At 42.2% G+C, this 14,288-nt stretch overlaps 1 protein-coding gene across 1 annotated transcript in view; it reads left to right on the top strand.

The window, feature by feature from the left end:
- Window positions 1-2,739: 2,739 nt before the first annotated feature.
- Window positions 2,740-14,288, top strand: part of LOC311101140 (retinoic acid receptor alpha-A-like) — a 228,165-nt gene continuing 216,616 nt past the window's right edge. The window contains exon 1 of the mRNA XM_084142209.1: window positions 2,740-2,938. The gene's annotated coding sequence lies outside the window, so the exon portion shown is untranslated. The remainder of the gene's footprint in view (window positions 2,939-14,288) is intronic.

Consider the following 14,288-nt stretch of genomic DNA (forward strand, 5'->3'; position numbering starts at 1 on the left):
AAATGTGCTATATCAAAGCAAAATGTTTTCATGATATGTCATTATCTGACAAATTGCAAGTATGAAATAGAAATATAATCATCCAATTCTTGCTTCTCCTTATAATCAATTTTTTTTAGTTTTTTATTTAACCTTTATTTAACCAGGTAGGCCAGTTGAGAACAAGTTCTCATTTACAACTGCGACCTGGCCAAGATAAAGCAAAGCAGTGCGATAAAAACAACAACAACACAGAGTTACATATGTGGTAAAACAAAACATACAGTCAATAACACAATAGAAAATCTATATACAGTGTGTGCTAATGTAGTAAGTTATGGAGGTAAGGCAATAAATAGGCCATAGTGCAAAATAATTACAATTTAGTATTAACACTGGAGTGATAGATGTGCAGAAGATGATGTGCAAATAGAGATACTGGGGTGCAAATGAGCAAAATAAATAACAATATGGGGATGAGGTAGTTGGGTGGGCTAATTTCAGATGGGCTGTGTACAGGTGCAGTGATCGGTAAGCTGCTCTGACAACTGATGCTTAAAGTTAGTGAGGGAGATAAGAGTCTCCAGCTTCAGAGATTTTTGCTGTTCGTTCCAGTCATTGGCAGCAGAGAACTGGAAGAAACCCACTGGCTCCAGGTCATCTATAAATCACTGCTAGGCAAATCCCCGCCTTATCTTAGCTCATTGGTCACCATAGCAACACCCACCCGTAGTATGCGCTCCAGCAGGTATATCTCACTGGTCATCCCCAAATTCAACACCTCCTTTGGCCGCCATTCCTTCCAGTTCTCTGCTGCCAAATGACTGGAACGAACTGCAAAAATCTCTGAAGCTGGAGACTCTTTATCTCCCTCATTAACTTTAAGCATCAGTTGTCAGAGCACCTTACCGATCACTGCACCTGTACACAGCCCATCTCAAATTAGCCCACCCAACTATCTCATCCCCATATTGTTATTTATTTTGCTCATTTGCACCCCAGTATCTCTATTTGCACATCATCTCTTGCACATCTATCATTCCAGTGTTAATACTAAATTGTAATTATTTGGCACTATGGCCTATTTATTGCCTTACCTCCATAACTTGCTACATTTGCACACACTGTATATATATTTTCTGTTGTATTTATGACTTTATGTTTTGTTTACCCCATATGTAACACTGTGTTGTTGTTTTTATCGCACTGCTTTGCTTTATCTTGGCCAGGCCGCAGTTGTAATTGAGAACTTGTTCTCAACTGGCTTACCTGGTTAAATAAAGGTGAAATAAAAATAAAATAAAAATAAAGGCTTTATAATTCATCAAGGTTAACTGACTGATATTATCTCATAGAACCTCAGACCTTTTTATTTCTCGACGTTTATCCCAAAACCCTATTTTTCCCCATTGATTTTCAAACACAGGAATGACTGAACAAACAGAGATACACTACATTACCAAAAGTATGTGGACACCTGCTCGTCGAACATCTCATTCCAAAATCATGGGTATTAATATGGAGTTGGTCCCACCTTTGCTGCTATAACAGCCTCCAGTCTTCTGGGAAAGCTTTCCACTAGATGTTGGAACATTGCTGCGGGGACTTGCTTCCATTCAGCCACAAGAGCATTAGTGAGGTCGGGCACTGATGTTGGGCGATTAGGCCTGGCTCACAGTCAGCGTTCCAATTCATCCCAAAGGTGTTCAATGGGGTTGAGGTCAGGGCTCTGTGCAGGCCAGTCAAGTTCTTCCACACCGATCTTGACAAAACATTTCTGTATGGACCTCGCTTTGTGCACGACGGCATTGTCATGGTGAAACAGGAAAGGGCTTTCCCCAAACTGTTACCACAAAGGTGGAAGCACAGAATCGTCTAGAATGTCATTGTATGCGGTAGCATCAAGATTTCCCTTCACTGGAACTAAGGAGCCTGAACCATGAAAAACAGCCCCAGACCATTATTACTCCTCCACCAAACTTTACAGTTTGCACTATGCATTGGGGCAGGTGGCATTCTCCTGGCAAACCCAGATTAGTCCGTCGGACTGCCAGATGGTGAAGCGTGATCCAATGGTGGCGTGTTTACACCACTCCTGTCGACACTTGGCATTGCGCATGGTGATCTTAGGTTTGTGTGCGGCTGCTTGGTGATGGAAACCCAGTTATTGTGCTGACGTTGCTTCCAGAGGCATTTTGGAACTCGGTAGTGAGTGTTGCAACCAAGGACAGGCGATTTTTACAAGCGACTCGCTTCAGCACTCGGCGGTCCCGTTCTGTGAGCTTGTGTGGCCTACCACTTCGCGGCTGAGCCGTTGTTGCTCCTAGATGTTTCCACTTCACAATAACAGCATTTACAGTTGACCGGGGCAGCTCTAGCAGGGCAGTAATTTGATGAACTGACTTGTTGGAAAGGTGTCATCCTATGACAGTGCCACGTTGAAAGTCACTGAGCTCTTCAGCAAGGCCATTCTACTGCCAATGTTTGTCTATGGAGATTGCATGGCGGTGTGCTCGATTTTATACACCTGTCAGCAACGGGTGTGGCTGGAATAGCCGATTCCAATAATTTGAAGGGGTGTCCACATACTTTTGTATATTTGTGTAACTTTTTCCCGGGTTTTAGGACTACAAGCTGGACAAAATCCTGAAGTATCCCTTTTACAGGACAGTGGACCACCCCATAATAAGAGAAGGGGCGGGGAGAGAGGGTGGTGTTGAATTTCACAGCCGGAGCACGTGACCTCAATGGCTGCGCTGCGAAAAGCTCTGCTCAACTTCTCTGCTCACTGAAAGCCGTTCACCGCTTCTCAGCGACGAGGGTAGTTTGGCTCGACACCGGTTGTTATCCACTGCTAAATGTTTTACAGGCAAAAGCTTTGGAGAGAGTATCAAAACATCTATACTAGGCGCAACTTCCACCAGCCACAGAACCGGGAGGAGGAGTCAACAGGTCCAAGGTATTTGATGTTACACTTGTCATTTGAGGTGGCTTACCTTGTCAACATTTGGACAGTATGCGTCCAGGTCTAAATTAACATAAACCACCAGGCAAATGTCATGAACAATTTAAGTCCTTCAAACCGACGAGACTCATATTTTCAGTTGCGTCATACATTGCCAGTTTATTATGTGCGCGAAGGTTATAAGATTTCGATTCGGCGGGATGTGAGATTTCGTTATGAATCTCGTGATTGACACTGGCTACACGATCAACACGCACTGTGGTTTAGCTAATTAGATAACTAAACAGAGTTCTTCTTTATCAATTTGCCGTATTATTTTCGAATAAATGAATTAGAGCACGCAACAAAATCTAAACGTAAGCATCATTAAGCTATAAGTAGCTATTTGGCTAGCCAGCTAACTGCATTTTGACAGGCTGACAGTTGACTCTATATTTACATCGCCAATGTTTGTAGCAAGGTCAACCAACCAACTTTTCACTGTATTTACCATGTTATGAGTGTAACTCACAGACTGCTAAACCACTATAGTTTTGTCATTTGCACACAATTCATGCTTTAGCACGAGCCATCCATGGAACGTCAAGACAATGGAATGAGGATGTTAATCAATCCCAAAATAGTGTGTGTGCACAAATGTATTCCCAAATCTGCACAAGTGTTTTTATTTCAGCAAATGACTGCAATATAAGCCACACTGACAGAAACCTCCCCCAATTTGTTTCCACCTTTGATGCAGTTTTTTCAAGATAATATGTCCTCAGAGGAGCATCTGACAAAATGTAATGTCATAGTAGGTATGACATGATTATTAACATTGTGGCAACATGCACTGTCTAGTGAAAGTCTGGTGTAATCTCAAAATTGCTCCGATTAGGATTTGGTCAATTTTATTATTACCAATTTCTTGCTAATATTGTATTAAGCTTTTATTTGTATTTTTTCTTTATTTTTTTCTTCCATTGTTTCTTATGTAGATCTGTAATAACATTTCCTTTGTGATTCGGTTTGATTATGAGGTAGCCTAATTACTGTGTAAAAATATTGGATGGTGCATGATTGATATATAAGATAATGCATTTATATGGATTTATTCCATTGCTCAGTCCAAGACTGGCTGCAAAATGTGCACAACAAACTATTGTGTTTTTGTTGTGAAACAGGCATGTGGCCTTTTCTACAGAAAATCCTCAGAGCAAGTTGAGAGGCTTAGTTGCTGAGTGGGAAATTTGGTGTGTCTGAGGATTTTCCCACCCTGTCACCTCTCCTCTTGGTGTGAATCACAGATACATGTTGTGCCGTAGCCATAGCTGGATAGATCCTAGTCAGCTACAACCTAACCAGGCAGTACGTTCACAACTGCTACGACTATCACTATAGTGGGCTAATCCTGAAAGGTACTGTTATGTAATATTAACTGCCCTTGGCTTTCATTCCTTCAGGTCTGTTGAAAATGAAACAATCATAGAAGTTTAATCTGCTGTGTTGTCAACTCATGATACATGATGGGCCCCATGTGAGGGATTTACCCTACTCACTGGTCTGGTACCCTGTGTACATCAACGATCCAGTCGTCTCCCCCCCCCCCCCTCAAGGGCAACAGGATCTGAGATGTATGTGTTCACAGTGTTATGAGTTTGTCAACTATTAGGCTACAGTAAGCCATATGGACACATGAGGCCCAAAGAGAAGCAGTTGTTAAAATGATGTGGTCGTAACATCAACTTCAGCCTTGCAGGCACCTCCAATCGATGTGTTCATCAGCTTCTCTTATGGCAGATATTCTATGTCTATGCTAATGCAGACATGTTATTGTCGGGTGATTGTCTATTCTAGCTTTGAGGGTTAGACCATACAATGTGTTTTAGAATAGCATAAAACTCAATTGTATAGCTAAGTACTGTATTTTGCATGCAGATATAATTAGAGGCAGAAGAGTTAACTGCTTTTTCACGTCCAGAGCTTTTTTGAGAGACTGTTAACCCCCAGCGGCTTGTCTTGTGTGGGAAGTCAGTTTCCTTCTTGTGTGAGAGATGCCAGCTAGACTTAGAAGCCTCACACGACTTGGTTTCACATGGCGGTAAATGTGTCATCACAATGGAGGCGATGGCTCACTCACTTTGCCGCCTCGCCATACCTCTTAAATCGGACAGGACCCACATCCCTCCTTCTCCTTCCTCTTCAAAATGATAAAGTCAAGTGTGACACTGGAAAGGAAAATGTTCTTTGACTTTGCTCTGAAAAACATGATAGTGACTCAAAAGCTCCTGGCAATTATTTTTCACATGGGCTGACATTTTCTCTGTTTTCTTGTAACCTGTGGAAGGAATTGTTTTGTCAGATGAAGTGAGATGGGTTATTGGAGGATGGTGTGAGAGTTTTCCCACTTTGAGACCTTTACTGCAGGACATTAGATTTTTATCCCACAGAGCTGCTAATTTTTGTATTTGGAAACGCCCAGTGTTATTCCTAAAACTGGCCTTGCACTATCTGTAGATTGTTATTGAAGGTAAAGAGATGGGTTTAAAGAGTTCAAACGATACTGTAGCTAAATAGTAGGCCTATCTACCAAACATACTCATGTCTAACAAGATGTGGGGAGCAAGACTCCTAGCAATGTGGTGGTGTTCAGGGGTAGGCAGAGATGTTTGCACAACTGATTGTAGCGATTAGAGTACATCTAAATTTGGTAGAGAGGATACACCAAAAAGGCAATCTCAACACATTTGAAGTTTGGTTAGCAGAGGCCCATAGTGGTGAGTAGCCCTACCACAGCCCTGTCTGTCCCTTGTGTTCAGTTTAGCTGGTGGTTGCCTGCCTCCCAAGGCTGAGACTGTGCAGGAGAAACTCATCAGGCTGTGACAGATGAGACAGGTCCCCCACAATGGCAGGTTACCCCAGAGATGTCACACGACCCTCGCTAAACGGTAAATGCCTCAACCGAGTCGACCCACTCACTCGCTGAGACGCCAGGGTTTGTGTGGGTTTTAATTCAGGAGCGAGGCGCTCAGATCTGAGGCTTCGGTTCCCTGTTATGAAAAAAAGATGTCAGACATTTGAGGGTTTGTTATAATGAGCAGTATTATGGTGTGTCAGTCTTCCAACTCGCTTTAGTTGTTTTTCATAAAGACACGTTTGTTTTTGTGCTAGATAAAGTTGTTTCTTTGCCATTGCCACACTTGCTGAATCAGAATGAGTAGAAATAAATTGCAGCGTTATAGTAGTTTTGGCCGTGGTGCTTGCTGACGTAGCCGCTGTTTTGGGAATGGGGTGAGTGTGGGAAAAGACAGAGTGCGAGGGTGGGAGCCGCTACCAGGGGAGAAGTTTGGGGAAGTAAAGCCCCTGTGATGTAGGGATATGGGCGCTCTAGTCAGCCAGGCCGATGAGGGTTTGACAGGCCAGCTCACACATACTGATTCTGTCTCCATACAGTCCACCGTCTATTTCCCTGCTCTCCTAGGCCTCTCTGGGAGCGATGAAAGGGTTAAGTCACCCCCCCCCCCCCCCCCCCCCCCCCCCCCTTTTTATATTGAATCCTTTGATTTCTCCCTTTATGGCTTTGATGGTATTAAATAATCTTTACATGTCAGCGTGCACAGCTCTCCCGTGTTCATGTAGGAGAGGGGGAGAGAGCGATTGGTTCAGAGTGGTAGAATAACTCTACTTCATTCAAGTCTTTGTGGCAGGGCACCTCACCTTAAGTTACTATTTTAATATACCTAAAACCCAGATTTGGAACTCGGAGACCAAGGCCATTGTGTTATCTGAGCAGTGCTAGGAGGCTGCTGTGAGAGATCTTTATATTTTCGGCTATTGTATAATCTAATCAGGAAAAACGGCCTCGAATGGATAATCGGTTATATTTTAAGTCCCTCACTAGTTTAATATGCCTGACGATTTTAGGTCAGTTTTCGTGTTCTTTTTAAATGAGGCTAAGTTTAAGACTGATCACTGAGCTATTATTGTGATTATTGTATTGGATGTGATTGAAAAGACTATTGATTTAGACATTGAGATTATGAGCAGGTTTAGCCTACATAGCATTGTTTTTCTGATCTCTGTGAGAAAGACAAAGCTATAGTTTAACATTAACTTTGTCTATCAATCCATTTGAAGACTGTTTTATAGGTGGTGGTTGAACACTTAGGCTACTATGAATTGTGTTATGGAGTTCATACTGTCTATTTTGGTACATTTCACGTTTGTCTGGCGTCGTCTTACGTGCACACACTGTCGGCCAAATCTTTTCTACCACACGAGAGCCCAATTGCGTTTCACAATTTGTGTGGGGATATTGTGGCAGTGTCATACAATTCCATGACATTTTTCCACATCCATTTTGCAACTTGGCTTTCATAGAAGCCTCTTTTGCCCGGTCGGACAGTCTCTCAGCTTGACGGCTGACATTTCCAGTGAAAGAGCTCTATTGTCGTCAGTTAATCACCCCCCTCTCCATAAAACAATGGGATCAATTGCTTCCACTGAGTACATCCACACTGCTGTAAAAAGCCAAGCTCATTCTCCTCCCAGCCAGTCCAGGCAGGCAGTGAAACCTCTTCATTACCAGTGACAGCCCCTTGTAGTTGTACCACACTCTAACCCAGCCATACTCAATAGGCGGACTGCGGGAACTCTGTCAGACTTTCAGCTAACTGTCGAGAGTTGTAATAGTAGAATGCACAAGGTGCCATTTAGAAATTTGGTCGTTTTCATCATCTTATGTCAGTCACTAGCTAAGTTTCCATCCAGTTGGCGACAGATTTCCACATAAATATTATAGAATCCGCATAAAGAAAATATGCAATTTTTTTTGTTTCCACCAAATGGACTTGTTGCATATGAAAATCATTGCGTGATGACGTAGTGCACACAATGACTTCTTCGCTTAACTTTGATTTTTATTTGGTACATGAGAACTTTCCATTGCATTTTCAACTCTGACGTTTGCGTTAAGTAGCAAATGTGCCTACTCTGGTTTTCGCACGTGCGCTCTAGCCAAAAATCTCGCAAATACAGTGCGGCTGTGTGCTTAGGATCGTTGTCCTGTTGGAAGGTGAACCTTTGCCCCAGTCTGAGGTCCTGAGCGCTCTGAAGTAGGTTTTCATCAAGGATCTCTCTGTACTTTTCTCCGTTCATCTTTCCCTCGATCCTGACTAGTCTCCCTGTCCCTGCCGCTGAAAAACGTCACCGTAGGGATGGTGCCAGGTTTCCACCAGACGTGACGCTTGGCATTCAGGCCAAAGAGTTCAATCCTGGCTTCATCAGACCAGATAATCTTGTTTCTCATGGTTTGAGAGTCCTTTAGGTGCCTTTGGCAAACTCCAAGCGGAGTGCTGCAGAGATGGTTGTCCTTCTGGAAGGTTCTGCCATCTCCACAGAGGAACTCTAGAGCTCTGTCAGAGTGACCATGGGGTTTTGGTCACCTCCCTGACTAAGGCCCTTCTCCCCTAATTGCTCATATTATTTTTCTGACCGTTTGGAGCAATGTAAACAACACTAAAATAAATTATAAGCGTACCAGGTACCAATTATTTGTTTAACATTTTGTGAAGCCTTTATTACAGCAAAGACTAAAAACAGTCTCAATAATCCGTGAATGCAATTTCCGTAATGGAACGGTTTATTTATTGTTTACGTTAATTATTCAATGGTCACTTTTATTTTAAAACTAAAATGCATGATTGTATTTCAAATCATGAATGACTTGTATGCTGTGTGATGACATTAACGAACGATTGATTGCTACAGTAGCTAAGTATTGAAATAGAAAGTGCATTCGGAAAGTATTCAGAACCCTTTTTCCACATTTTGTTACTTTAGTCTTATTCTAAAATTGATTAAATCATTTTTTTTAGTCATCAATCTACACACAATACCCCATAATGACAAAGCAAAAATGGGTTTAGAAAGTTTTGCAAATGTATTAAAACTATACAACTGAAATATCACATTTACGTAAGTATCCAGACCCTTTATTCAGTACTTTGTTGAAGCACCTTTGGTAGCGATTACAGCCTCGAGTCTTCTTGGGTATGACGGTACAAGCTTGGTCCTTGGTCAGGGAGGTGACCAAGGACCAAGTGTCACTCTGACAGAGCTCCAGAGTTCCTCTGTCAAGATGGCAGAACCTTCCAGAAGGACAACCATCTCTGCAGCTCTAGGAAGAGTCTTGGTGGTTCCAAACTTCTTCCATTTAAGAATGATGGAGGCCACTGTGTTCTTGGGGACCTTCAATGCTGCAGACATTTTTTGGTACCCTTCCCCAGATCTGTGCCTCGACACAGTCCTGTCTCTGAGCTTTACGGCAATTCCTTCGACCTCATGGCTTGGTTTTTGCTCTGACCTATAATAATATAATATAATATGCCATTTAGCAGACGCTTTTATCCAAAGCGACTTACAGTCATGCGTGCATACATTTTTTTTTTGTGTATGGGTGGTCCCGGGGATCGAACCCACTACCTTGGCGTTACAAGCGCCGTGCTCTACCAGCTGAGCTACAGAGGACCACAGTTGACCTGCACTGTCAACTGTGGGACCTTGATATAGACAGGTGTGTGCCTTTCCAAATTATGTCCAATCAATTTAATTTACCACAGGTGGACTCCAATCAAGTTGTAGAAACATCTCAAGGATGATCAATGGAAACAGGATGCACCTGAGCTCAATTTCGAGTCTCATAGCAAAGGGTCTGAATACTTATGTAAATAAGGTATTTTTTATTTTTATACATTAGCAAACATTTCTAAACCTGTTTTCACCTTGTCATTATGGTGTATGCCATTTAAACAAACACTCAAACAGGTAACAGAAGCAGGATCTATCCTATTTCTGTAGACATGTATGGATGAAGCCAGGGACATTTTTAAGTTATTGATTGACCTAATTAAGTTGTTTACCCATCTCCTCACTTTTCTTAGACAATTAAGGCAAGGGTTGTTTTGTCGTCTCCTGCCTCCACCGCATTGTTCTCAACACCAATATGCTTGTTAACTTTGCTATTATGCACATAGCAACGTGGTCTAGGAAAAGGCACCAATTCAACAGCGCACTGATGTCTTTCAGAACCGCGGACAGCGACCACTATCCAATTCGGTAGAGAGTGCATTTGTTATAAAATATTATTTGTATTAGTGTTGCACCATTGTTCTTAAGTAATCTAACCATATACAATTTCAGTAGCACACGTCTTAGTGATGGACTGTGCCATCCCCACGGCCTCCACAATGGATTAGTCCACTCACAGGCGCGAAACAGACATTTGTTTTACACCATGAATTATGTTAGAATTTTTTTTGCTACTGCTCGACAAAATAAATCTGGGTCGACCAACAGCCTATCGACCAAACAATCGACCAGTCGACTAAATGGGGTAAGCCCTAAATAAGACCCTCTATTTATTGGAGCATCAAGGTCACCGTACACTTTCACCACCCTGTGAAGTTCATTTTAACTTATTTAATCTGTAGCCTAGTAAACTGCATGGTTTCACGAGTCGTAGTGGGAGGAACACACACACCATATCATCGCGTGACTTCAAGTTTATTTTGATATGATGGTTTTAAATCAATATTTGCGCATAAAGGCGTTTCCACCACCATTTATCGCATAAAGGCGTTTCCATCACAGCTGTTGTATGTTTTTTTAAACAGATTTATACGGTATGACTTGACTCAAATAAAAACTGTGGATGGAAACGTGGTTACTGACAGACCTTAGAGAGCTATTAATAACATGTCAGTCATTTCCAGTTGATCAACTATCCCATGTCAGCTAATGTTTTTGAGCTAGGTAGGAAAGTTAACCAGCTATCTAAACCTTGTAGTTATCATGCCCAGATTACATGCCCAGGTTGACTTTTTTGTTGTTGTAATGTTTGAGTCACTCCGACATCTATGAACACACAACATAAGACATGGCAAAATATGTAGAATTGCAAGAAATGAGCTTCAACACTGCATAATGTTGTCTCTGCCAACAAGTGGGGTATGAACAGGTTGGGATCGCGAGGTAGGGGTTTGTCACAACGCCGATAAATGCCGATTTTCATCCTGAACTTTGCGACCTAGGCAATTTGTGTGACCTGACCTTCTCGTATAGTATTTTAGTACCCCTGCTCTAACCCAGCCCATGCAGCTGGTTTAATATTATCTCGGTAGCATGAGAGCCAACCTTTAATCGTGGCTGGCCTGCTACCTCGGGAATGCGCAAATAAATAATGGGCTGCGTATATATTTATTTTCCTGGGGGCGGCTATCAGCGGGGCTAGCCGGGCCGCTCTACTCTGCTGCCCCTTTCCTAATAAAAGGCTTCCATTCCCCTTCATTTTCCCCAGGACACTGCCATTAACGTTGACAGATCATGTTTGTCCATTGTCTTTGATCCCATGTGTTTTATCTCCTGCCGTTGTGGTCTCGAGTAAGGCACTTAACCCCCCACAAAGTTAAAATACTGCACTGATAGGCTACTGTATAAAAACTTTTGGTCTGTCAACCCTCCATCTGGAGAGCTGCTGGGTGTGCAGGCTTTTTATCCAACCCTGCTCAAACACACCAGAGTCAGCTTATCAAGGTCCTGTGAGCAGATGTTTATTTGTAAAAAATGTTTTACAATGTGCCGTGTTCGAGCAGGGCTGTAGCAAAAGCCTGCACACCCAGTAGCTCTCTTGGACTCTCCAGGAGGAGGGTTGGCCACCCTGCAACATTACAATTACAACCAAATAGTTTTTGTCTTTTTTAAAATAATTCTCTCATTCAATGAACTAGGGATCAAATGGCTAAGGTGGGCGAAGTACTAAGATCTATTTGTAAGGTTAAAATATTCAGTGTTCAGGGGAGATCTTGACAGCATAGGAGTTACTTGTCAATTAGGCTATTCTAAGAATATTTTTAACTTTGTCAGAATTACATGGCCAAAATATTCAGTGTTCAGAGGAGATCTTGACAGCATTGGAGGTACTTGTCAATTAGGCTATTCTAAGAATATTTTTTAACTTTGTCAGAATTACATGGCCAGTATTGAATAGAGGCGAATCCTACCCAAGTTTGAGTATTTTACAACCAGAGTATGCAGCATTGGTTTCATCAACTGCGTACCTGTATCAACTGCATGTTGGTCATTTGCAGTTGTACACAAGTGCTGGTGGGAAGTTATTTTAGGACCTTGGACATGACAATTACATGAATGCATGCTAATAGTTAACTAGCGAGATAAACAGCCAAACTACACTAGTTAGTCTGTTGTAGGTCATTATTTGACCTGCTGTGCGGATTTCTATCTCTCTCCTTTGGTGACGGCCCTGTGGCACACATGCAGGTGACGCACACACCATGACTTTTCCAGGATTTTCATTGCTTACCAGAAATGTGCTAATAACTCACTAGCAATTAGTAACAGCTGTGCGACTGCATGATTGAAAGACCGCTCATGCCTGTCAATGCAGGCCTACAATAATTATCCTCTGACGCGCTCTGCAGATATTGGGAGGACAATGAGCAACCATTGCTTCCGGAAGACACTGATCCAATTCTGATCGGAGTAGCCTAATTGTTTGATATTGTGATTTTTGCATGATTATTTTTTTCGCTTGACCCTGCGGACAACTTAAATCTATAATCTGTTTGTCCAACAATGTTTATTGAATTTGTTTTACTTGCTCCGGGCAAGCGAACACGCTTTTAATGTCAAGCCCTGCTGTCAGCACGACCAGGGTTGGAAATTAACACCCTCTATCTGCCAAATTTGTCATTGGCAGGTGAGAATGTCAATTTTTTAAATTATTATTATTTTTTAATCCAAAGGCCACATGTAGAAGAAGTTTGTCAAATTGACAAGAAAGGCTACTAAAGTGTGACTGTCCTCGTGTTTTTCGGCCAGTTGTATCATTTTGTTCACACACTAGGTTGTTTTTCAATGTTCATTTGAGTTTGCTGCAACAGGAATGTTTTTCATCACAGACAAGTGAGTGCCCAAGTTACCACGGTAACAGCCTGTCCCTTAAAGGGGTAGCTGAATATTTTTTCTCACCTAATGATTGTGCTCGATTATTCATGATCTTTTAGTCATTTCTTATCATTAAAACACTCAAATACTTCAATTGTTCTCCTAGATTTGTGTGCTTCTACATTTCTACTTAGAGCACATCTTGTACTCCGTGTAAAAAAAATTATAATAATTAAAAAACCAAAAAATAAATGCATTTCAGCATAGAACTAAAATAATAATAAATAAGCCATATCACTCAGCCTTTTGTGGCAGTGTAGCCACTTTGTTGATTCTTGATGTTCAGTTGTAGATCTGTTTATCTGTTTTTACTATTGTATTTAAATGATTTATTTGAACATACATTGGTTAAAAGACGCAGGTCGAAAACATGAAATGAAGCCATATACCTCATTACTTATTACTAGTTATACATGTTATTGTTTTAGAAAAACAGAAGGCATGCTCATCTGTTAATTTTTTTTATTTTTGTGTGTGTGATTATGGTGCAAAAAGTAGTAATCTGAGTGGCTGGCAGATTTTTCTACCTGACACAGTGGCTGGTGGACCAAAAAGTTAATTTCCCAACCTGCCAGGGACATGCTGTTAATATTCTTGTTAGAGCAGCTTCACTGAGGAGTTAACCCCCTCCTGACAATAGTTTGCCTGGGTCACGTCAGCACAGAGTACTACACCAGCTGGCTCATTTTCTTCCCAGGAAATAATCCTACCAACCAAACACACAAATGTAGCTTGTGTGCATGCATGTCTCTTTCTTTGTGCTTGTATATCTGGGGACCTTTTTACCTGTTGGTCAGTCAATCACTTTCATACTTGTGAAACTGTACCTCAGGGCATATGTCAAAGCAGTGGCATTGACAGATTGTTTGGTTGATGTCCTGCATGCCATGGCGCCTTTTTAGAACTGTGGTCTCTGTGGTTCTGCCGTGTGAGTGGGTGCCAGGAGGCATAGATAGCAGCATCACCCTGCTGTCTGCCTGCACATTAGATGAGGCCGCTGCCAGATCTGTGTGAACGGGAGGATAATGGGCCAGAACAGAGCTTGTAATGCTTTGGCGGCTGCTGCTGCAAACTGAAGAGCTCAGCTCATAGCGTCGTTATCAAACTGTGCTCTCTGCTCTGCTCTCCTCACTTCAGCCAAGCCTCTTTTGTGAGCTGCTGCTGCTGCTCCCATTGTCTCTATGGTCTGTCAACACAGCAGAGCCAGGGAGAAGCCACCCCATCTCTCTGGATCTCAATCATGCTACACCGCCACAGAGAGGCTGCTGCTGTTCTCTAGCTGATGAGATTCCAGTGCAAGCATCCAGAGCGGAGCCAAGTTAAGCCCCAAATTACCCTGGCT

The sequence above is a fragment of the Coregonus lavaretus genome (assembly GCF_964263955.1).
Source record: "Coregonus lavaretus genome assembly, chromosome: 25".
NCBI classification, from domain to species: domain Eukaryota; kingdom Metazoa; phylum Chordata; class Actinopteri; order Salmoniformes; family Salmonidae; genus Coregonus; species Coregonus lavaretus.